This window comes from Castor canadensis, chromosome 12 (assembly GCF_047511655.1).
Source record: "Castor canadensis chromosome 12, mCasCan1.hap1v2, whole genome shotgun sequence".
NCBI lineage: Eukaryota > Metazoa > Chordata > Mammalia > Rodentia > Castoridae > Castor > Castor canadensis.
The window spans coordinates 109,907,614-109,933,844 of NC_133397.1; the positions used below are offsets into that span (position 1 = coordinate 109,907,614).

The 26,231-nt window shown below is 36.6% G+C and overlaps 1 protein-coding gene and 1 pseudogene across 3 annotated transcripts in view; one reads left to right on the top strand and one right to left on the bottom strand.

Annotated features, from left to right (window-relative positions):
* Magi3 (membrane associated guanylate kinase, WW and PDZ domain containing 3) overlaps positions 1–26,231 on the bottom strand; it is a 214,301-nt gene that overhangs the window by 140,495 nt on the left and 47,575 nt on the right. The window contains exon 1 of one of the 3 annotated variants that reach the window (XM_074050717.1): positions 12,822–12,837. The exons of the other annotated variants lie outside the window; for them this stretch is intronic. The gene's annotated coding sequence lies outside the window, so the exon portion shown is untranslated. Of the gene's footprint in view, positions 1–12,821; positions 12,838–26,231 lie in introns of those variants that run through there. 3 annotated transcript variants of the gene reach the window in all.
* Positions 23,490–24,218, top strand: LOC109688096 (mediator of RNA polymerase II transcription subunit 6-like; annotated as a pseudogene).

The window sequence follows — 26,231 nt, forward strand, 5'->3', positions numbered from 1 at the left end:
TTTCTTTTGGGGGATAGTATATCTTCAAAATGCATGTTCTTCACACTTGCACACATCTCAATGCAGATGCTAAGTTTTCATTGGAAACACTGTGATCTTTACCAATTCTTTACCAACTGGCACACTACCAAAGTTATGAGCTTGCTGCCCAGCAAAGTAGCTTCTAGTCACATGTGGCTTAATTGATGTCATCACAGCTCCATTACTCAGTTGTCGTAGTCACATGTGAAGGTGCTCTGTAGCCACTGTAAGTCTAAGGAGAAGAAAATTGTTTAACAATGACATTGAGGAGGAGATTTTTTAGCCGAAGTAGAAATGATAAACAGCAATCTGCCAGACCAACAGGCTGGGAGATAGTGGCTATGGGAAAAAGGAACAAAGCCATGACAAAAGGTCTAGGAGTTTCAGAGCGTAGTAAGAAAACTATGAGTAATTCAGGATTGCTGAAGACATGGAATGGGCCAAAACCCAGGCAGAGACTAAATTCTGAACTGTGTTAGAGCCCATGATGCAACACTGCTAGAGAGTCACTAAAGAAGAAGCCTTGTCTCACTAAACTTGTGGCAAAACTTAAGGAAGGACAAAGTCAGCGTTGACAGAGGAGAAAGGAGAGAATCAAAGAAGCTATATGTTCAGTTAAAGAGGCTAAATGTTAAAATACAAAATTTAGGAGCATAAACATGTAAAATAATATCAACTCAAATAAGCTTAACTGACCGTTTTACCATCATCAACACTCAAGACCTTGTATTTTCACTAATTTTGAGATATTGCTTTTTTGGAGAGTTCTAAAAACTACATTCGGACATTCATCTGAGGGATTTTTGACAATTATACTAAATTTCTGCATCCAATGATCTCATTTCACTAGAAACCAACCATGACAATTTCAAGAGCCAAAAGACATCTGTGTTGTTTAACTGCCACTGAGTTCCAGGAATAGTACTTAGAACTGTTCTAGAAAGTCTTATTATCTAAGCAGGCTTACACGATTGAGTTATCACATATAACACAGAAGGATTAAGAGTTTAACACAGAATAAGCAAGCCAAAAAATAAAGATGAAAAGTTGTAAAGAAGACATTTTGATTCCCTTGAATCATAAAATAATGAGGCAGACACAACTATACATCCCAAACAATGAAATTTTTTCAAAAAAACATTCTAAACGTACAGTAATAAATAGGAAAACGTGGAGAAGTAATCAGTCAACCTCACTAGATATAACTTTTACACTCTCTACAGAAGAACAATATTTTTTTAAGGAAGCAGAGAAAAGTACTGAAGATCATGTTTCAAGTACAAGTTCTCACTATTCTAAGTTAGACCTTTTAATAAATTTTTGGTAAATCAGTTTCTACAGTAAAGATTTTCAAGACTTTCCTCCATTTTAATTATTTGTTACTCAGAATTTATAAAATATCTTTCAGAACCTTTGTTTTTTATAATTCTAAGCAACATTCATATAAGAAAATAATATGCTAGATTCTAATTTTAGACTATTCTAAATTAAGTGTTATTTTGATTCATCTTATTTAGATAGAAATTTTGACAGTTCAATGAGCCCCAAAAGATAAGGAAATGTACCTAGCAAGTACATTTCACTTAAAGACTACTGGGATTTACTTAACAAAGATTTCAATTTTTCCCTACTGATTTTCATCATAAAATCATACAGATAGGCCAGTACTCACTGTTTCATGTTTCCGACAGGCAAAGGGCAAATAAAAACACTAACAGGATTTTTTTAACACCAAAAAAGAGTGGGCAAAAAAGGGATTCAGCAAAGGCTACTCCTTTACACCCTAGAGAGTATTAATACGAGGGTATTACAATAGAACCGTACTGTGTTAAAGCGCCAATATCTCATGTCCCCAATTCCAGGTTCTCCAAATTCTTTCAGTCTCCTAAAGTGGATTAAAAGAAACTCCTAGGGTGAGGATAGGTAAGACAACTAAAAAACTAGCTAGCATTTGTTGCCCTTAAAGCATAGAAACTAAAGCAGATACCTTAAAAGCAACTGAGGCCAATAGGAAAAGGGGAACAGGTACTAGAGAAAAGGTTAGATCAAAAAGAATTAACCTAGACGGTAACACCCACGCACAGGAAATCAATGTGAGTCAATGCCCTGTATAGCTATCCTTATCTCAACCAGCAAAATCCCTTGTTCCTTCCTATTATTGCTTATACTCTCTCTACAACAAAATTAGAGATAAGGGCAAAATAGTTTCTGCTGGGTATTGGGGGGGGGAGTGGTAAGGGAGGGGGTGGGGGCAGGGGGGAGAAATGACCCAAGCCTTGTATGCACATATGAATAAAAAAAAAAAACTGAAAGACAAACAGCGAACTATAATCAAACAGACAGGGGTGGGGGTGGGGGCGGAATACTGAACTTGCACAGGAGAAAGGGGCGGGGCAAGGAGCTAAACTCAGTAACTCCTACCTATCAACTACAATTTCTTTACTCCTTTTTCACATCAAAATTTCATGGAAAAGGTACCTCTACTGCTTATCTCTACTTCCTCATTTCAACCAATATAAACAAGCTTTTGGCCTCAGGCACATCAATAAAAGGTTGTCAAAGATCCTTATATTAAAAAAAAAAAAAAAAAACAAAAAACGGCAATGGTCAAACTTCCCTGACCTCACTTCTTTAGACAAAAAAATTATCTCCCAGCATCTTTGACCCAGTTGAGTTCTTCTAGTGAATTACAGGTTCCTACCCCACTGGTTACACAGTGTCTTTTTTCATATACCTCATGTCTAAAGCCCAGTGTGCCACAGAGCTTTATTCACAGTCCTCTTCTCTTTTCAGTTTACACTCTCTTCCCAGGTGATCCCATCTAGACTAGAGGCTTTAAATACCATGTGTGCTAGAGTCTTTCAGACTATGATCTAAGCTCCAGGCTCCTACAGACAACCACTTCCATCTTTACTAGGAGAGCCAACAAACATTTCAAATTTAACCCCTCTAGTACCATCTGGGTCCAATATTTCATTCTTAAATTTCGTTTCTGAGCAGTCCTATTTGAAAGGAATATCTTATGATTTTACTCCTTCTTAGAGGTCTTCAAAAGAGCAAAGGGAAATTTTACTTCTTTTCTAAAACAGAAATACTCATTTTATCTTAGAATAAAAGTACCATGTGAGTCTACTGGACTCTTTTTATTAATCTAAGCTATAGTATGGGGCCTCAGTGATCTTATTTTTCCTATATCTGAACATCATGTCATCCTGACATTATTTCATCACTATTTATCAATTATTCCCAGCCATACTTTTATAAAATCTTAAATAATAAGAGAACGGAAGAATAAAATCACTCAAAAGGATGCTGTACTGCTAAGCCATCCTTCAGTTTTGTATTGAATTACCCAAGCCTTGCCTCATCTTTTAAAAAGAAGTCTGAAGGAAACTAAAACAGATACCTTAAAAGCAACTGAGGCCAATAGAAGAAGGGGACCAGGAACTGGAGAAAAAGTTAGATCAAGAAGCATTAACCTAGAAGGTAACACACATGGGAAATCAATGTGAGTCAACTCCCTGTATAGCTATCCTTGTCTCAACTAGCAAAAACCCTTGGTCCTTCCTATTATTGCTTATACTCTCTCTTCAACAAAATTAGAGATAAGGGCAAAATAGTTTCTGCTGCGTATCGAGGGGGTGGGGGGGAGATGGAGGGGACAGGGTGGGTGGTAAGGGAGGGGGTGAGGGGAGGGGGGAGAAATGACCCAAACATTGTATGCACATATGAATAAAAAAAATAAATAAAATTGCAAAAAAAAGAAGTCTGAAGATAATCATCCCTGAATTTTTTGAGTTTCAGTGAACACAGTTGAGAAAATATTTCATTTTCCACCCATAAAGGCAAAGAGAAGAAAGCTGACAAGAGATGATGAATCTAAAAAAGCAGGAGCAGTAAAATCTCAGATTACCCATTTTTATTTGATGACATCTTACATGAATTTTCTCAAACTTAAGAAGCAATGAATGTTATATAGATATACACATATATATAAAGACTAAAATATATAGTATTCAATCAATTAGTCAATCAATAAGAAATTTTACCAGGCAATATGTTATGAGACCCTGGGCCCTCCCATTTAGCTAAAAGAATATGTGGTAGTATTCTTTCATCTTTTTATGATGTCTGTTCAGCAAAATTCACTTGATAAAGCTCATAGGTAGATTCAGATTGTTATATAAAAGGGAACAGATGATTTTGAAAAGTTCATTGGCTTGATCATTCAAATTGAAGTTTAAAAAACCCCAATAAATAAAAATGTTTTTTAAACTGGTCATCCTTTCTTCAACAAAATCATTAGTATTAAAAAATACTGGCTTTTGGCCGGGCATGGTAGACACTTGTAATCCTAGCACTCAGGAAGCCACGGTAGGAAGATTAGGAGTTCAAGGCCAGCCTGGGCTACAAAGCAGGATCCTACCTCAAACAAAGAAACAAACAGTAATGCCTTTTAATGATGAAAATACAAGAGCCAGAAGTAATGATAAGTGAGAGCCTATTTGAGACAGGTTTTAATTCTGGCAATCAGTATTTCCCCAATGCATATGTTCCAGGTTTGTGGATGGCAGTTAACAGGCAGTGAATTATAGTCAATGAACTTTCTCTTACTTTTAAATATGTACTTGCCTTAAAAACCAGGAAAATACAGAATTAAAAGTTGGGTTTGCTACTTAAATTATTAAAATTTCTAATATAGATTTTTTTTTATTATTCGCATGTACTTAGTTCTATAAATTATTTGTAAAATAATTTAAAAATAAAAATGCAAAGTAAAAGTGGTACAGTGGATTCAGATGGGAAATGATGCTATTTTGCTTGGTGTAGTGAAGGTTAATCTAGCCAAAACAAAGAGAGTGTTCTCAAGTCATGCCTGCACCTCCAACCTCAAGACTTTCCCACTTCAGCAACCACTATGTACTTCATTACAGACCAAATGATGATTCATCCTTGACTCTTCAATACCACTCCAATCTATCAGTCAAGTTTGCGGACTTTACCACCTAAATATACCCCGAGTCTCTTCTACCACCACCTGGACTCAAGCCACTACCACAAGCAACAGGGTCCTACCTGGTCTTTCTACTTCCATTTTTGCCTTCTTCTTGTCTGTCTTTTGAAAAGCAATCAAACAAACAAAAACTGTCCGAAGGTTTTCCATCACACATTTTTTTAATGTTTTTGGTTTTAGGTTTTTTTTTTGAGACAAAGTCTCATTATGTAGTCCAGGCTGGTCCAGCCTTGAGACACTCCTGTCTCAGCCTCCTGAGTGCTGGGATTAGAGGCACGCACCACCACACCTGGCTCCACCACATATGTGAAACCCCAAACTCCTTCCTACAGCCCACAAGTTTCTCAGGCACCTGACCCTTGCTGCTTTCTGAGGTTACCATTTATCACTCTCTTCCTTGTTCCTATTTCTTAAGTTACACTTACCTCCTTTCTGTCCTTAAACATAACAAGCTCACTGCCACCTTGTAGTTCCTTCTGCTGGGAATGCTCTAAGAGCAGGTCCTCTTATGACTGCCTTCTCTCCTCATCCCTCAGAACTCAATGCAAACATCACCTACTCAGTGACTGCTTTTCTGACTCAAGCTAAACAGCTCTTGCCATACTCTGTCCACTGGTAATCAACCTATTTGACCTTCTCCATGTTCACCTTACTGATAATTAAAATATTTTATTTATGTATGGTTTGGTACCTTTTTGCTCCCTCTGTAATGTAATCTTCTTAAGCATAGAAATATTCCTACCACTGAGAACAAGACTAGCCATTAATTAAGTACTCAACAAATATTGGACAAAAATACTCAACAAATATGGACAAAAGGGAATCCATAAAATGACTACACATTCCTCATTGAGGACAAGATGACAAGTACTGGGTAACACATGGCCTTCACTCCCACACTTAAGTTGATAATCCTAACTGAATAAGGAAGACAATCAATTATTACCTCAGATTCAAATATCATTATCAGTATGCTTAATCTGTAAGAATCAAATGGGAAACTGAAGGAGTACTTTAAAAGAGAGAGAGGAGAGGGGAGGGAAGGAGGAAGGGAGAAGGGAGGGAGGGAGGAAGGGAGAGAAGGAGGGAGAAGGGAGGGAAAGAAGAAGGGAAAGAGGGAGGAAGAAGGAAAGAAAGGAGGGAGAGAGGGAGAAGAGAGGGAAGGAGGAAGGGAAAGAGGGAGAAGGGAGGGAAGGAGGAAGGGAGAGAGAGAGAGAGAGAAGGGAGGGGGAGAGAGAAAATATATCTTTTCCTCCCTCCAAGTTCCTTTCCCAAAAGAAAAGCCTATTTACAAATACCAAGCAAATGAAAAGCTGTGAAATTTTGATCTCTTTCAACATTCATATTGATTTAATTCCACTGAGAAAAAGAATATGGCTCAGGACAAGGTAGAGGGCTGATCAGGCTCTTTCTCTTCCCCTGATCCATGACTGCACACCACCCAACCAACTTTGCAAACCCAACCAATACATGCAAGGGAGCTTGGAAAGCCTTAGGATGAATTTACTTAACAAAATCTGTGCTTCCACAAAAAACAACCTATGGTTGTGCTCTACAGGTTGTGAATGAGTTACTGACATTATTGTTTTTAAACAATTATCTAGGTATTCTATCTAAACAATACTGTTGTACTAAAAATATCTAAGATATTTCTTCTTTTGAATCCTTGATAGAAAACCAAAATAAAACAATAATCCTATGAGGCATATATAATGACCCCAGCATTACATGCTTTCCAAAATTAGTGAAACAACTGACAGAAGGATAAGCATATGGAACTAGTTACACCCTTAAAAACACGAACAGGTGAAGCTTAATAACATCTCAAGTCCAACAACCAATTCTACCTTGAAACTTAAAACCATAAGGACTCCATTTTAGAAGATGAAAGTATACTTTTTCCTCCTCACTTTTTAGTAATAACACCCTTTAGTAAGACAGAACATAAAGGTTTTCTATGAGAGCTGTCATCTGCATCACTAAAGTCATTAAAAGTGTTTAAATTCATCTATATGTGGAATAGAGACGTTGCTAACCACAAAATGTATATCACATTTACTTTCTTCTGACTTACATTTATAATTTGAAACCCATTTCTGTGGCAGAGCCTCCATCGAATTCCTTCACTAGTGGACAAAAGAAGTGTGTCCACATTCCCCTCTGGTTACATCCTGGCCATTCTTAAGTCATTTGAAACTGACTTTATTTATTTTTCCCCTTCCCAACCCAGCTGCTGGGATAAACTCTGTTTCCCTAACTGATACTACCCTTTTCCTAGTGTTAACGTCTTCCTTGCCAAACTAGGTTCCAGAGCTATAGGAATTTTTAAAAAGGAATAATGACAAGCAAACAATGGTACCAACCTCTCCATTTAAGAGAGAAACAAAAGGAAAGTTTCTCGGCATCTCAAAATCACAAAGGATTCATGTTACAGGGTGCCTCAGACTTTAGAACAAAAAAATCATTCTGTCCAGCTACCTAATTTTACAACATAAAGTGCTGCATAACAAATTAATTCCCCATTTCTATAAATTCTTTAAAATTCTGTATTTTAAACTTAGAGCATCCATTGAACAATACAAAAAATAGCAATTTTACAAATAACTAGTTTCAAAAGTTTACCCTTCCTATTCAGTAAGTTTGATTTTGAGCTTGATTTGCACACAGTACAAGTTAAAGCATTTCACTCATTCTGCAAATACATGTTGAACATCCACTGTGTACCAGACACAATGAAAAGACTTGGGATGGGAGTAAGTACAAAATGCCCTGCCATCACTGAGTTTATACACTAGAGAGAGAGAAAAGAACAGCAAACAAAAGAAATAAGCGACAAGCCATGTTAGCTGGGGGTAAGTGCTATGGGAATGGGTAGGAAAGGGAGAGGTGGAGTATGGGGGGGTCTGCAGTGATATTCAAAAGTGGAGTCAAAGAAGGTAGTATGCAAATAGAGATGAAGGAGGTCATGGAATAAGCCTTGAGGATATATGCAGGGAAAATATTACAGGGAAGGCAACAGCAAGGTCAAAGTCCCTGAAGTAGGGGTCTACCTGGCGTGTTCAAGGAAAGGCAAGGAAGGTAATACACTTGTAGTGCATGAGGTGGAGAGCAGCAGAAAATGAGGTCAGAGGAGCTACTTGTGAGCCAGATCTTGTAAGGACCATAGGCCCATAGTCCCCTGCAAGAATTGCTAAACAGTTTTCGAAGGCAACTGTGACATTTTTACACACATCCATCTGCAATGTTTGAGGCTTCTGCACTCTTGTTAACATGTGGTATTATCATGCTTTTAAACTTTACACATTCCCAAAAGTGTGTTTTTATGTTATTTGCCTGATTTGTTATTTGTGTACCTTTTGTTTTATGAAGTTAATTGCTTGATTTTTAAGTTTAATCTGTTATTAGTCACAACTTTGTTGCTTTACAAAACATGGTATTTGGTATCCCCCTACCACCCCCAGTGCTAGGATCACAGGGGTGTACCACCACCCCTGGCTCTTTGTCTTAGTTTTGTTTTGTTTTTTTCTTTGTCTTAGTTTTCATCATACATTTACTCTTCTAAATGAATGGAAATCTGGTCAAATTTCAAAAGAAATAATTTTTGGTATTTTGGCACAGTGAATCTGTAATACAACTTAGAAAGCATTTGCATTTTTATTCTTTCATCTCATTCAGGATCATGGTATGACTTGTCATTTAAATTCTCTTTTATACCTTTTTATAGAATTGTATAATTGTTTTCATTTACTTACCATATTTTTTTCATTATGGTGTTTCCTGATGCTATCACAAATAGAGCATTTTTCATTATATTTGCTAATTTGTTACACTATAGAAAAATCACCAAGTTTATCTTTTATCCAACCTCTTTCATATTAGTTCCTATTCTTACTAATTTTAATATTTGTTTCATTTTGTCTTTGGTTTCTAGAGACAACCGTTCTGCTTACAAATAATGGGAACTATTATCTCCTTTCTTCCAAAAGTTCTGCTTCTAATTTCTGTTATGTTTTATTGCATTATCCAGAACTTGACAATAAGTGGTAACTAATGGTGGTCTGTTATTGAGCTTCGTTTTATTCTGTTTTCACAGAAATTTTCTTACTGTTCACCAAATAACATGATATTGACTACTGGCTTGACTAGAGTAGTCTTCAAGAATTAAGGAAGAATGACTATTAAGTTTTTATCAGCCTTTTCTGACATAGGTTAAGATGACTATGATTTTGCCTCTTTCACCTAATATCTACCCAAATTGTTTCATTCACGGGATAAATTCTATTTGATTATGGCATATTATTTTTTAATATCCTGTTGAATGTCACTTGCTAAAATTTTATAGTGGTTTTTTCCATTTGTATTCAAGACTGAACTGGGTCTATAATAGTTGCCTTCTCATGCTTTGTCATCAAGATTGGGGAAAAATGGACTTTCCATATTTATGTAACTTTCCATCCTTATATAAATAAGTATGTTATAAAACAGTTTAACTCAGAAAATTACTTTCCAAAATGCTTGGAATTTTGTTCCATAAAACCATTTTTTTTTCTTTTTGAGGAACAAGTTTGTAATTCTCATAATTAAAAAAGAAATGGAAAAAGTTATTTGACGATAGAGATATTTAATCATTAAGCAAGGATTTATTGAAACCTATGTCCTAGGCACCAGAATTCCAAGGGGGAACAAAGAACTACCCTCAGAGAGTACTGTCCAGTCAGGGAGAAAGAGACATAAATAACCAGAAATAATTATTAATGGTGTCAGAAGAAAAAGCAAAAGGAGCTATAAGAGCACGTGGCACAGAGCCCAAACCTAGGTCAGTTTCCCCATGGTCAAGAAATCTGAGTTGACATTTAAGGATAAATATAAATTAACTACTTAAAAACAAGGATACAACATAAAACAGATAGGATATGCAAGGGTTCTGGTGTAAAATAGCAGGGAATTTAGCATGTGGGCGGGGCTAATTGGAAAGAACCCAAAGCCCTGTGCAGGAAGAGGTCAGATTGCAGGATTTAAAGGCAAGGCCAAAGCTTGCATCTTCATCTTAACAATGATGGGAAGTTATTTAAGGGACTTTCAAAGCAGAGTGGCAAAATCAGATTGTTCTACTTTTATAGTGATTTTCACATGTGCTAAGAAATTTTATATTTTATCAAAATTTCTAAATATATTGTTATAACACTTTGTATAGCAGTCTCTTTGTAGAACAATAAAGTGTTCCTATTCAGTTTTTAAACCATTTCCCCCTTTTTCTTCTCAGTTAGATTGCTACAAGTTCCTATTTTGTTTGGATTTTTAATAAAGTCCTTTCTCATGCCTAACCCACTGCATTTCTGTTCTAACTTATCCATTTTTGTCATTTTAGTAATTTTCTTTCTTTGACTTAGTTTTATTTCCACCTCGACCCAGTATTTATCTTTTTATGATTAAGAGGTAGAGCCCAGAACTATGACAATGACTCTGGACCACACATTACTTTTTCACATCTGCCATCCCTAGTTCTCCCACTTCTTGTTTATTTTTCCACATACTTTCTGGCAGTGCAACCTTAGATCCATCTTTCAGGGCAGGTTTCAACATCAGCCTCACTATTCTCCTTTTTCAAGGTGGATAAGGATAGTGATGGCTATCATTTATTGGGTACGTACTATGTAACAGGCATTGCTGTAAGAACTTTGCATGACTTTACTTAATTCTCATAGAAATTTTGTACACATAATGAAGTAACTGAGACAAGAGAAGTTAGGTAACTTGCCTAAAGTCACACAGCTACTAAGTGAAATTTAAAAAATATATGGGCTGGACAAACTTGTTAGTCTGATTCCAGAGCTTACACTATGTGGCCCTTTGGGGAACTGAGTGAGGCTAAAGACTAGGCTGAGCTATCCCAACAAGAAAGAAGACCCTGAAACCTAATTTAAAACAAAGCATTTATCTTTAAAGTTCTGTTATTAATTTACAATTCTATATAGATTTCATCTGGATAAATGGTTTCCATACTTTCTGTTCTTACTTGTTCACTGACATACTGCTATCCTAACAAAAGATCAGTTTTGGTAATTCTTCTAGAGATATTTGAAAATAATGTAGTACATACTCTGTTTTTAGAGTACAACAGTTAATATAGAAAATAAGTCAACAGCCTGTCTTTGTGATGCAATATGTTACTACTTGGCTGCTGACGGAAAGGCCAGTGGTTGGAGAACAAGTCAACATTATTTTGTATGCACCATTTCAACTCTTACGTACTTTGAGTGCCAATATTTCCCACAAGGGAGACAATCAGTGGAGTGCATAATGGTTAAGTGCACAACTCTAAAATCAGACCTCCTGTTGCTCTCCTCTTATAGGGATGTATGTATTTAACTTCTTACCAACTGGCCCCACCAAATACTGTTGTTAAAGGTTATAAGCATAAAGGCCTATCATAGCTAATTGTCCCTAAAGAAGAAGACAGGCCATCAGCTAAATCAAACAGCAGAAACTCCCCAAATGGGCTCAATCTCCACTGTATTTATGGGCTACATTTCCTTTCAAACACATGGTAGCCTACAACAATGCTCAAGTTGAATAGACTACTCCTTTGGCAATATGGTTCACATTCTATTTTTCCAAGTTAAAATAAAAACTTGTGTTCTTTCTCATCACTTTTATGCCAGTTTGCTTACATAATTTAGCATTTAATTAAATACTGTGAAATGTGAATGCAAATGTAAATGTGAAAACTGAGATCGATGTTTTCAGAAAACTGAAAACTTTGGAAAGGTAAATGCCTAAAAATTGGAAAATAAAACTGTAAAAAAAAATCTAAAACTCAGGTAGGATTCCATGCTCAGTTTGCTTTGCAAATGTTGAAATCCTTTAGGGAAAATGGAATTGGGAACAGGAAATTAGCATTTGAGGTTGTTTATTCATAAAAGATGATAGCAATCTGCAATCAATATATATGACTTAAATTTAAAAAAAATTAAATGTTTATAGGATATATATATCAATTTTTGTAATTCTCTATCTTACCTACCATTTTCAATTGATCAGTAAATTGTTGGCTCTCTTCATATCTTATAGGTGTAAGAGAGCACTTGGTGGTGCTCACCTAGATGGGCTGGGCTGTTTTCCCGCAAACACCTATAATTTATACTTAGACATGCGTATATGTCCTGCTTTCCTCATTTCTCCCTTATCCTATTTAAACCTTACTTTTCCAACTATGTCACTTTGCTGAATAGGCAGATGACCTGAGAAGTTATTTTATCCTCCCAAATTAACAGAGAAAAAATACATAAAACACCTACTATGTCTGTATCTCCTCTTTTCTCACTAGAATATATTTAAAGCAGTTGGTACTGAGAGACTGTCCTGAACCACAAAAGGCATTTTGTGATATGCTCTTAAAAATTAAGGGAGGAGGGAGTAAAAAAAAAAAGAACACCTTAAACATTCCCTAATTGTATATGACAAGAAGTCAAGTAATGAAAAACATTAAAATTTCAGGGAATAATGAGGTTTCTGGGTGTGTGTATGTGTGTGTGTGTGTGTGTGTGTGTGTGTGTATGGAGAAGTCGATTTAACAGAATTAACACATCCACACTTGGCTAAGTCTAATGTCCTAATGGAACAGTTATGGGAAGATCTTATAGAGAAGTCATCAATCTTCAGAACAGATTTCAGATTAAAAATTTGCAAAGAGACAGTTATTTGTCTTAAAGCTCCAAGAAATGAATTAATGTCAAAAGACTTTATTATACTTAATTCCCAAATAGAACACCCTATGGATATATACCTTGATTTCCTAAAAATGACACCAGGTCTCCAAGATAGGAACACCATCCTTAGTGCTAACTCTGCTCCATTCTCCTTCCTGTCTTTTTCATCCATCTCTTCCAGGAAGGGGAAGAAGAGAGAAGTAAGCAAGATCCTTTCTGTGCAGGAAAAAAGAAGAGGAATCAACATTTTACACTTCAACTGCTCAGGAAGGAAAGACACTATGATCTCTCTCTTCAATAAGCAGAGACTATCCTTCTATAAAGCAAAAAGTGGTCATATCAGTATGTCTGATATGGAATACTTCAGAAATCCTACTGAGAGCAAGGGACATGACCATGAGGAAATATTTATTATCTGTTCATTCTTATTTGCCTAACAACTTGGGGATTGCCAATGGAAGGCAGGTGAGCAAAGAGAACAAACTAATGTGTACAGACACCTGCCATGGCAATTAATACTGGTTTGATTTCAACTATATGCTTACTTTGTTTTTTTTTTAAGTACAAAAATAGAGAAAAATGTTGGACAATAAAAACCACCCATAATCCCCCACATTGAAGAGGAAACTATTAGTGGCTGGGACCATTTTCTTCTCTTCATGTATACATCTATTTCTAAGAGGAATATTCTTGCCTGGCCACACTGCCATTTCCACCTCCTTCCCTGATGTCTGTTTCTTCATGAGGAACAAAATCCTCAAGAGCAACATTGTTGCATCAGTGATCCTCATTATGACATTTTTTCAGGAGTACTCAATATCTAAAAGCTGAGTCTTATGGAGCACATGTGATAAAGATGATATAATTGCATATAACAAATTTTAAAATGTATAATACAGCATATAATTTTAATCTAAAGACAATAGATGTTTGACTATTTCCAGAAAAACATAAACTACTAGATTAAATGAGGGAATTCACAACTCATGCATTATCTGCTGTTCTACCATGATCATTCTCATTACCAATCAGGACCTTCTCATTCATTTTCTTGTTCTAGACACCAATGTCACCACTAATTCTTTAGCATCCAATATATCATGTTACTACTACTTGACATTCAAGGTGTTCTTTTTCGTTTGAGCAACTAATGCAATGTTTTTAATGCATTTAGCCCATCATATTTTAAATAGGAAATCTGGGTTACCTATATGAAGAAACATCACTATTATTCTGACCAGTTATGTATGTCACAGAACCAAAAAGCCTTGATGTCAGAACAGCTTCCCTACTAACAGACAAGGAGAGAGCATACACGTATTGCCATGCACAGATTACTTATCAATTAAAACAACCTTTCCTACCCAAAATCTCAACGAACACCTGATGACCTTCTCTTAGAGGCTCACAACACTGTGACATTAATGTCAAAGGAGAAAAGTAGATGGAGAACTCCCAGTTACTTCAACTCCCAAACAGCAACTTGAGTAAAGAAAGAATCTTTACTAGAGTAATCCTATTACACTATTCAAAATGGAAGGCTTATGCAAAACTAAAACTTACTCTAATATACATCCTCAGGAAATATTTGAGAAAATTAAGTCAGATTAGTTGTATGAGCTCACGTAGACAATCATCAAAAAAACAGGAATGACTTCCAGCCTAGAGAAGCATTCACAAAACTCTATAGCCTTCTCCATGTACTACTGAATTATAAGAATCTTCTTGGCTCTAGGCACAATCGAAGGAAATGATTAAAAGTATTACTTGCCTCTTCTTTACAAGTATCCGTCTACTTACAATACAGTGACTTACCAAAATTAGAACAAAACATAATCCTATTATAGCTTTAGTTTTATTTTTAGTTTCTTAAATTTGCACTATTCATTTGAGTGATCATACTAAAATGCAACAAATGCACATTTTTAAAAGACTTAGAATGCTATTTAAATTATGCTTCTAATCCTATTAGAGTCAATCTTAAAATACTGACTACAGAATTATTTTAAGATCAACATGAACAATGACAGCAAAGGCAATGTTCTGTGAGCTATGTCTAAAATACATGAAAACAGTATTTCTCCAGTTAACTTAAGCAACGAGTAGCAGAAACATGTATGAAACATTTACAGGTGTCTTTTTTTTGGTTTTGGCAGTACTTGGGGATCGAACTAAGGATCTCATGCTTGCTAGGCAGGTGTTCAACCACTCCTTGAACCACTCTGCCAGCCCTACATGTGTAATTTTTTTTAAAGAACTAAATAATATCTGGAGCTAGTGTAAGTAATAGTAGGTTTCAATTATTTAATAATAGTTACAGAAGAAAAATTAAACTTTACTTTTTTATAAACTGGAAAATAATTATCTTTGTTTAACTTAATATTAAGTTACAAAGAAACCCACTTATTGAGAGACCACTTCTCACTCACTTAAATGGCTTCAATAAGCCATTTAAGCCATTTAGTGAGGATACAAAGAAATCCGGATCCCCTCATCTTCCCTAGTGGGAAGGTAAGATTTTGAAGCCACGTAGGAAAATAGCCTGGAAATTCCTCAAATGGTTAAATATAGAGTTACCATATTACTCAGCGCCCAAGAGAACTAAAAACATGCTCACACAATGAATCCCCCTGTATAACTGAAGTAAACTAATAAAAATGCTCACTTAAAGGTGTATCTGAATGTTCACAGCAGCACTGTACATACATTACAGCCAAAAAGTGGAAACAATCCAAATGTGCATCCATTGAAGAATGAATACAATGTGGCATATCCATACTAATGAATATCACTCTGCCATAAAAAACGAGTGAAACAGTGACACACACAATAACATGGATGAACCTTGGAAACAATATACTAAATGAAAGACAACAATCACAAATGGCTCCTTCATTAGTCCATTTTTCATTGCTCATGTCTGAGCCTGGGTAATTTATAAAGAAAAGAGGTTTATTAAGTTCTGGTTTTGGAAGATGATATCCAAATGGCATGGTGCTGGCTCTGGTGAGGACTCCCTTAGCTGCATCGGATGGCAGGTAGCTTTATGGCAGGATACATACAAAAGGGAACGATCACATGTAGAAATAGGAAACCAGAAAGCAACTCAGGGGTCAGGCTCTGTCCTTTTAATAATTTGGGGTCTCACTAGAACAACTTCAATTCCTTCCAATAGCAGTGACCCCAATGACCTAACTAGCTCTTACTAGGCTCCACCTCTTAAAGTTCCCAGTACCTTTCAACATCACCACATTGGGAACCAAATTTCCAACACATGAACCTTTGTGGGACACATTCAAACCATACCCGAGCTGTACCAGTCACACTTATATATATAAAATTCCATTTGTACTAACTGAGGCATATCCACAGAGGCAAAAAGTACATTAGTGGCTGCCAGCATTGAACAGAGAGGAGGAGAGGAAGTGACTGCTGATCAGCATGACTTTCTCTTGGGGGTGATAAAATGGTTCTGGGATTACATACTCGCTGTAGTTTGGATCTTGAATGGCCCCAAAAGTTCCATATATTGGAGGCGTAGGCCCCAGCCCATGATGCTATCGGGCAGTGGTTGGGCCTTTAGGAGGTAAGTTCTAGTGGGATATCCTTAGGTCACTGGGACATGCCCTGGAAGGGGACTGTGAGGTCCTGGTCTCTCTTGCTTTCTCTTTTGCTCCTCAGCCATGTGGTAAGTGGATCTGCTTGACCATGAACTCCCCACCATGATGCACTGCCTTGCCAGAGGCCCTAAAGCAAAGAAGCCAACCAGCCACGCACTGAAACCTCTAAAACCGTGAGCCAAAATAACCCTTTTCTCTTTATAAATGGTTCTCAGGTGTTTATTATAGTAACAAAAAACTGATGAACACAATTTTAAGTGCTTCAAGTTTCTTTGTTGTGACATGTTTAATCAGCATACAGTTTCCCATCCAAGTCTTTGTAAATGTCCAGTCCAGTAGTGCTGAGCACACTCATGCTGCTGTGTGGTCTCCAGCACCTCTATCTACAGAGCACTGGAAATACCAAGTGACATGCTTTACCCGCTGAACCCTAGCTCCTGTTCTCTCCTCCCCGGCCTCTGTCTCTCTGTATTTTCTACCCTAAAGCACCTCATCTAAGTGGGATTATACAGATTTTGCTTTTTTTCTGGCCGACTTATTCACTTACAAAAACGACTTCAAGGTTCAGTCATGTTAGAACACACATCAGGAATTGAATTATCACTGATATAGCAAACCTCTTATGAGTATATTATATCCTTCTCAGTGTCTTGGAAACTTTTTTGATTTAAAGGCTCTTCTGTCTGATATTAGCATCACACCCTTGCTGTCTTTTGGTTCCTATCTCCATGGGATATATTCTTTCATCCTTTCACTATGGACCTATTTGTGTCTTTGGGTCTACAGGAGTCTCTTGTAGAAAGAACAAGGTTGGATCATGGTTCTTTTTTAATCCATTCTGACAGTCTCCCTTTTGACTGCAGAGTTTAGACACTTATATTCACAATAAATAGTGATAAGAAGTAAATGACTTCTGTCATCTCACTATTCGTAAGAAAAGCTTTATAGCTTTTCTGTACCTCATTTTATCATTACCATGTTTTGTGTTTAGTTGGGTTTTTTGTAGTAAAATATTTAAATTCCTTTCTTCTCTTTTTTAGGGGCAGGAGCAGTACTGAGGTTTAAGCTCAGGTCTTGAACACTCTACCACTTGACATACCTCCAGCCTCCCCTTTTTCAGATAGGGTCTCACTTTTTGCTCAATGCTAGCCTCAGGACCAGAGTCCTCCTATCTACATTTCCCATACAGCTGGGATTACAGTTGCACACCACCACACCCAGCTTATTGATTGAGATGGAGATCTTGATAACTTTTTGCCTGGACTTGTCTGGAACCACAGTCCTCCCAATCTTCCTTCCCAAGTAGCTGGGATCACAGATGTGAGCCACTATGCCCAGTTTCTTACTTCCTTTTATGTATATTCTTCAGCTGTTTTCTTTTGGTTACCATGGGGATTACATCTGACACACTAAAGTAAAAATATTAACTTCATTCAGTAACATACAAAAACTCTGCTCCCTTAACAGTTCCATCCCAGCCCCTTTCAGTGGTTGATGTCACAAAATTAATTTTTATATACTATGAGCCCCAAAACATAAACTAGTATTTTTAATTATGTAGAGAAAATGTGAAATTATAAATGAAGTCAAAGTGACAATAACACTAGCTTTTAGACTAATAATTGTTCTTAATGTGTTAGACTCTTAAATCATGCAGAAAATAAAAAATAGAGTTACAAACTGTTGTTACTGTACCAGCTTTTCTAAGGGTCCATGTATCTACCTCTGAGCTCTTCATTCTGCAGATGGCTGTGAGTTACTACCCAGGGTTCTTTCCTTTCACCCTGCAGGACTCCTCAGAGTACTACTTACAGGGCAGGTCTAGTCTAGTGGAAATGAATTCCCACTCTCTGTTCATCTGAGAACATCTTAATTTCTTTACTTTGGAAGGACAGTTCTGTTGGGAATAGGATTCTCCACTCACAGGTTGTTTTTTCCTTAGTATTTTGAATATGTCGGCCTACAACCTTGTAATGAGATCTGCTGATAGCAGGACTGATCATCCCTTGAATGCAACAAGTTGCTTCTCTCTTGCTGCTTTCAAGACTTTCAAAGTCTGTGTGTTGGTTTGAGACTCTGTAAACTCTTTCAGTATAGAAGCTAACTTTTTTTTATTCCACACCATATTGTGGACATGGTAATTTCTCAGTGAAAAGTTGCTGACTTAATCAGATAGACCTAGGCAGGTGGCAAGTTCTTGAATTAGCAATTTTGTATGCTTTCCTGATATTAAAATGAATATTTTGTGCTGCAGTAATAAAATTATCTGAAAATGTTAATAATTCACACTACTTTAACAAAGTAATAATTCATATAACCATCTAGTTCTATTAATTTGAATTAAGAAGATTTTAAGATATTGCATGCAATTGTAATGCAGGAGGAGTAGAGATTAGCTAACTACTTTTGCCTGAGGCCTATAGACAAAGTCTATAAGGCTGAAGAATGATAAATATTACAACAGGATTTGTAACAGTAAATCAACTAAGAATAACTCTAATGATGTTAGTTGTCAAAGGCCTTAAATATCATGTTACAGGATTGGGACTGAAGAAATTAACAACCTTCTAAGAAACAGAGTTGACAGCCCACCTATTATATCATGCTTTTTTCTTCTCTCTCTGCTTTCTGCTCATGAGATGTGAATGGTGTGCTCCATCACACATTCTCACTATGATATGTTGCCCTCACCACAGCCCAAAGCAATCGAGCCACCCAATCTTGGACAGAAACCTCCTGCACTATGAGCCAAACTAAACCTTTTTCTATTTGTAAGTTAATTACCTCAGGTATTTCATTATAGTAATGGAATGCTGACCAATACATACCCCATCCTTAAAATAAAGGCAAATTTGGACCGGAGGTGTGGCTCAAGCAGTAGGGCTCCTGCTTTGCAAGCACGAAGCCCTGAGTTCAAACCCCAGTCACACACACACACACACACACACACACACACACAAAGGCAAATTTGAAATTGCTGGGATAAAAATCAAAAGGCATTAATACAAAGTCCTGCCTCTACTGACAAAGACTATGACATAAGGTTCAATAATATTCTAGTGAAAACAGTACAATAAAGGATTCCAACAAATTTTATGTCATGCATGTGGAGTCATAGCACGACTTCCACATGTTATGACTGCCTCTTCAATGATTGGTTATATGACAAATTTTAAACATGGAAATTTTTAATAATTTTTAAATTATGTTTTTTAATCAAGTAAATATATTTCCTGAAATATTTTCTTATAAAAACTCAATTAATATTTGCTTTCATCATTTTGAAAACAAATGTAGTTATATAACTATTATAAGAAGCCCCCTCTCTATGAGCTCCTGTGAGACCCTAGTTCACAAAGACATTGTATGAATTAGCAGACTATCCAGAAGGCTCCATAGTAATTCTGCAAATGCCAATAATGACTCCCACCTTGTTTCTCGCTGTTTCCTTTTTCTTTTTATAATTCACTCCTTCCTGTCCACCTCTTACCTAAGCTGCATAAGGTGTTGCCAGATTGGTGTTTAACCAAAACAAAGCTTTCTCCCAGTCCTCAACCAGGCTAGCACTACTAAATCCTGTGTATAAAATATCTTCAACTCTAATCAGAAGCAAAGCTATATAGGCAAAACCAAAACCAGCAATAAGCCAAAAGTTTTGTAGATACCATAACCAGAAAAATAACATAAATTATATGGAATGCTGAGGCCCTCAAAATCCTAGATTTTAAGTTAAATATAAACAAATTTAAATACTCTAAGGAAAGAGTCTCTTTCCTGATCCACAGTATCTTCACAGAAGTTGTTGAGTCAACATAACAATATTTTCATTTTGTTGCAGATTAATAACAAAGGACTAATGACTACCAAAGCCTATTATGTTTTGTAGCCTAATTTAATCATAATTATAAATTTATAAATACTTAATTATAGTTTTCATTTTCAGACAAATTATATTGGCCCTGATTTCTGCAAAGCATTGAGGTGTTTCATTAGATCTCTACGAAAATTCCATGTTGTACTCTGCAACATTTCTAAATAACTGAAGAAGAACATTGTTGAACCAAAGAAACCAATTACAAAGAGCTAATGTAGCATATAGAAACAATCTGCGGGTTTAATCTTTTTTGTTTTTGGTCATACAAGGGAAAGTAGAATGGAAGCTCATTTTAAGTACTAAAAAGTGAGACTGGAGGTGTGGCTCAAGTGGGCACCTGCTTTTTGAGCATGAAACCCTGAGTTCAAATCCCGGTCTCACCAGAAAAAAAAAAAAAAAAAAGAAAGAAAGATTTATTTAGGGCTGATGGAGTGGCTGAAGTGTTAGCTCAAACCCCAGTACTGCCAAAAAAACAAAAAAGTTACAAGTACTGAAAAGTGAAATTTTAGTCTACATAGACCACACCTAAAGGCTTCACCACATATTCAAAGACGGGAGACTTTTAAGAAAGCCCTGCTCCTTCTGAGAGAAGACCATGAAAATAAAGGTGGGGGTGGGGGTGGGTGTTAATGCTTTGTAGTTAAATGGTCATTCATCTAAATCTGGCAAAAGAGTCACTTCAATAGAAATTTTCAAATAATAGATTTGACTTGAAAGAATTCAAAGGCTTAAGCAAACCAAAGACAAAAAATCTATTTTATGTAACACAAAAATGCTAATATAAAATTTTTAAAGTTTATATTATACCAAGTGGAATTTATTTTACTGAAATAATATTCTTCATGAAATCAAAGTGCCAAGACTATGTTTAGTGCTAATATTTGAGAATGAACACTATGATGGGTTAACTAATCTCTTTTTTTGAAGTGACCTTGGTTTGACTTACCACAATAAAATCAACTTTTCAGTTACACAGATGGTAGACTAGACATTGCCAATGTTTTAGGCTTAGAAAACACTTGTAATTTTTTAAAATTTCCCCATGCCATGTTTATTGCTTTACATATGTCTCTGACTGCCAAAAAATTGTTAACTAATCGGCATGAGATTCATTTTGTTAGTACACAGCTGGGTACTTCAGTCACACAACATCTGCTTCTCGACATATCTTCTGCCTTGGTCTAGCTCAGAACAACTTCTAAAAGTTGTCATGGTAAAGTATATATTCTTCCTTTCAGTATTTGGAAGCCGAACTTGATATTCATCACCATGTTTATTATTACTCTATAAATTATAAGTGGCTTCTGAATGACTAAAAACCACCCCACTAATCCAGGGATCTGGATAACATCAGTTTGTACAGCAGGTTAGTTAAGCCAAAGAATAACATTCACTAAGAGTCATGCAATAATCAGATATTATTCTCTACATATATCTTTCAGCCATCTGAATAAAGACATAATGGGAAAATAACTGAATCTTCAAAATGTTAATGTTAAAAAAAAAAAAAAAAGCATGGAGTACCCACAGAAAAGAACATGGTTCCTTCTGCATCCAAGATTCAGAGTGTTAGGTGTTCATAACTTTTTATTATAGGACTGATAAGTCAGACAATGAATTACCTATATCCTGGCTTCTCCTGCTTTTTCCCTTTACATGAGTTTGGGTTAGTCCAGGATCCTAGCAAATAGAGGTGAAACCCAAACAGAGGTCATTCATCTCACAATGTATTCTATTCAAATGCTTATTTTCAAATTGGCTGGAAGTCATAAAGTAAGAGTAGTTAGATTTCAAGCCAGTTCTCAAAGCTAAAATGTAATTAAACTCGTCTAGTTGATAATAATAACAACAGCTCAAACATTTTTTATGCCACTATTTCGATGACAAAATTCATTCCTGTATCCAAATAAGATTTCCTCCCCATCCCACCTCCGTGTACTGGGTTAGACCCAGGACCTCACCAATGGTAGGCAAGCCCTCTGTCACTCCGCCAGCCCCAAATAAACATTTGAGTAACAAATCCTCCTAATTATTAGCAAAGGAGCAAGAGCCCCTTTTCTGTCCAGTCAATCAAAAATCGACAGTGTGGGAAGGCAGAAGGCAGCCTAGTTTACTATGGAAGATTCTGGGTGGTAGGAGGCAGAATTACAGAAGATCCTATTGTTTTTATTGAGTCTGATAGAGATAGCAGGGAAGTCCCAAACAATGGAATAAAGGCAGTTGGTGCTGAATCTGTAGATCTTTAAAAAACAAAACAAAAAAACAAAGGCAGCAGTCAACAAACTATCAGAGGGATTCCACCAGTGATGAGGTTTTGCTACTGACTGGTAGTGGTTTCTGTCTACCTGTTTTCTGTTGTTTGGTGGGAGAAGGGAGGGCAGTCAGAAGTAATTTTTTTAAGCCCGCTTAAGCCAATGAGATAGAAAATGCCTAAAAAGTCAATTTTGAAGAATGTAAGCACCTAAACATTATCTAAGAACACAGTTGATCTGCTCTTAGCTTTCACTTGAAACAGACTGAAGTAACACATGATACCTGCTTAACCACTTCCAATTATGAGAACATGAGCACACTGTGTGGCATGGCACCACCATCACCACTACCCCACTGTGGAAAACACCTGTACCTTTACATGAGGAAGCAGTGTGCTCTTGCATAGGAGAACGATTGCCGGTCTAATCTCAGCCTCCCTGGTCTCTACTTTCTCAGTCTTTCACAAAAGCTTGGATAATCGGGAGACTGGTAAGGAAAGCAGTGAAGCCATTTATAGTCACATGGGTAACCAATTCAGCAGTGACACATGAGGGGGATGTCTCAAAAAGAATTTTCTCTTTTTAATGAAAGATAAAGGCATAGCCCGATGTCATTCCTTACTTCACACTTTCTCCAGATCTGGACTTGGCACCTGTAACTTCATAGATATCTTAATGACTATGAGAAAAGAAACCTAAGTCACTAAAGACCACCTCCAAACTTTCTATTTAAGGAAGCCAGAAGATCTTATTTTGCTTAAGCTACTGTTAGCCAATTATTCTGTTGCTTGTAGCTATGTGTGTTCTCACCTGATACAACTCCAGCTATGGAGCATGTGTTATGTGCCCAGTACTGCACAAAACCCTCCACATACATCATTTCATTCAATTCTCATAGCAATTCTCTGAAGTAATGATATCAACCACATTTTTTAAAGGGAAAACAGGGAATCTGCAAGCGCCTTTGGAATTACGGCTGGGGTGGGTATCTGAGATAATCTGCTGGGAATCTCTTGGGTTGACAGCTCTTGGATCCCCGTTTTGAACAGTGGCAGTGTCCTGGATTACTTTTCAGAAAGAAGTAATCCTTTTAGTGACAGGACATGTAATAATGAAGTGGTCAAAATGCAGAGGCTAACATGAGAACACCTGAATCAGATGGCTAGAGTTAAATATAGCTTACATGCTCAAGAGCCCATTTTTTTCATTATTCAAAAGCAACGGTGGCAGTCCCCTGCTCGAGTTACCCCACTAGCTGATTACTACTACATCATTGCTGGAGTGATCTATTAGGCACCACACTTGGGATCAGTTTATAAACTCCAGCATGCTTACTGCAGTCATGGCATTCAGTCAGCGTTTGATGAAGCTATTTCATGCTGTTCATATCATGCTTCCAAAGGGTACTGGTGGCCCTTCAAAGATCATGAAGAGCAAGATGAAGTCAAACTGAAACGCAAAAGGAAAGAACCTCTGAACGGGCATGAAACAGCTGCCACCTGCCTACTTTTCAGAGATATGATGTGGATGCTTTACTTGTAGGCCTTCAACAAAAATTTCCAGTCAAATTTGTACGGCAAAAGTCTGGAGAAAAGCCTTTATCAGTGGAGAAGACAAAGAGAGAGACAGAACCTACACCAGAAACTATAAAACCCAAGGAGAAGAGACCACGAATATTCAACAGTAAGCACTAAAGACGTTCCTGAAAAACAGATGAGACTTCAGTGAGTACTGGAAAACAGAGAAGCTTGCAAGATTCCTCATCAGTTATTACACCTCAGTACTCTGATAGGCTCCTGAATTTTAAAATACTTTTGTCACAACCCTCTTATTTGCATTGTATGGAATGCACTTGTTCTTTAAGAAAGGGTGTTATCCCCCTCGTGCTTTCTGAATCTTTGTGTGTGTGTGTTACTAGGGATTAAACACAGGGCCCTGTGCATGTTAGGCAAGTGCTCTACCACTTGAGATGTGTCCCCAGACTCCCACTGTATTTTCTGTGTGAATATTTCATATGTATCTTTTGTAACCTTTCCTCTGCCAGACTTGAGCAAACCCCCTAGTCACATGTGTACCACTGCATATCTTCAAATGCAATATAAAGATATTTGTATATATTGCTTTAAAAAGGGGGCAAACGGATTTATTAAGATATTTGACAATTGTTAGTTAAGAGGAAAACTAGAATTTAACCCCACATCTGTATGATGTCTGAGTACCTATTCTTTACTTTACATTATATTATATCTCATCATCAATTAATACATTTGTATAGTTAAGGAAGAAGTGTGGTAAAAATGACATAACCAGAGACTGGAGTCCAAATGGCCTAGGTTCAAGTCCCAGCTTTAGCACTTAATAACAGAGAATTACTTAGCTTTGATTTCTTGACTATGAGATAATAGTATGTAATAATATATAATAGCATATGTTTTCTGAAAAATTATTGGGGCAATTTAACATATTCGATTCTGTCTAAAACAACTAAGCACATTCCATGGCACCTGAAAGGCACTTAAACTTCAGTTTCCTTTCCCTTTTCCATTCTAACATTTGAGTGTTCTGTCCAAACTAGAGAGAGATGAAAGGTTCTATGTGCATTCTCACAGAGCTCATAGTCAAGTGAGGTGACAAACAGCCCAGTGTAGTTATCCTAGAGGTATCCACAGAATGCTACCGGAGCACAGAAAATAAGGAGGTGTAATGAATGACCCCAGGAAATGACCTCTGAATAGGTATGAAACAGCTGCCACCTAATGGGGGGACTTGTGGGGGGCAGAACACCACTCCAAATAGAGGGAATGGTAAGTACAAAGGCACAGAGCAAGGTGAAAACAGGATAAGTACAGTTGCAGGTAACACTGGGGTGTAACAAGAGAAGGGGCTGGAGATTTAGACAAGGAAGAGCTTATAAATCCTTCTTAAAAAAAAAAGAATGATTGCCAGTAAGGGGTGAAGGGTACATGGAAAAGAATTATAAATAGTCAATAGTATAAACAGAAGAAATGAGACAAGTCTCTTAGCTTCTGCACTATACCTATGGGGCCGTAACACACAGGTAGGGAAAAGACTAATTCTATATGCTTATGGCTTGAAAGAGTAACTAAATGCATAGTGTAAAATTTTAATGTATGGTTCAATACATACAAAGAGAGTTAGGGAAATATTTCTGCCAGTTGCAGTTTAATAAGTGAAGGAAAAATCAGTAAGTAATCCTTATTTATGTTCTACTTTCCTTCCCCTTCTATTATCTAGAAGGAAAAAGATCAAAATCTACAAATTAATCACAAGCTAATGAAAAAGGCGAGAAATAAAAACAAGAAGGGAAGCAAGGGTCTAGAAAAATCTAGATATTTAATTAGTTATGAATGACTGAAGCAGTAATCAGTTTAAAAGGTAGCATACACTTGCTCTAATTCTAACTTTATTTTTATTAAGTATTAATAGATAATGTGTCCATTCCACACCTGTTTTGAGAGGAGGAAAAGACTGCAAAGGAATATTAAGTTTTAAACAATACTAATATTAAGTAATAGTATGTAAAAAGTAGACTAAGCATGGGAATAGAGACAGAAATAAAGGGTAAGTCTTTTCTAAGCTGTTACTTTTCATTATTTCATTTTAATGCAGCCTTAAAATACATGGTATAATATTGATTTTATCCTTATATGACATGTTCTTTATCAATGTCATGTTCAAAGAGCACTATGGCTATGCCTCTTGGAATGTTTTAGAGAAAAA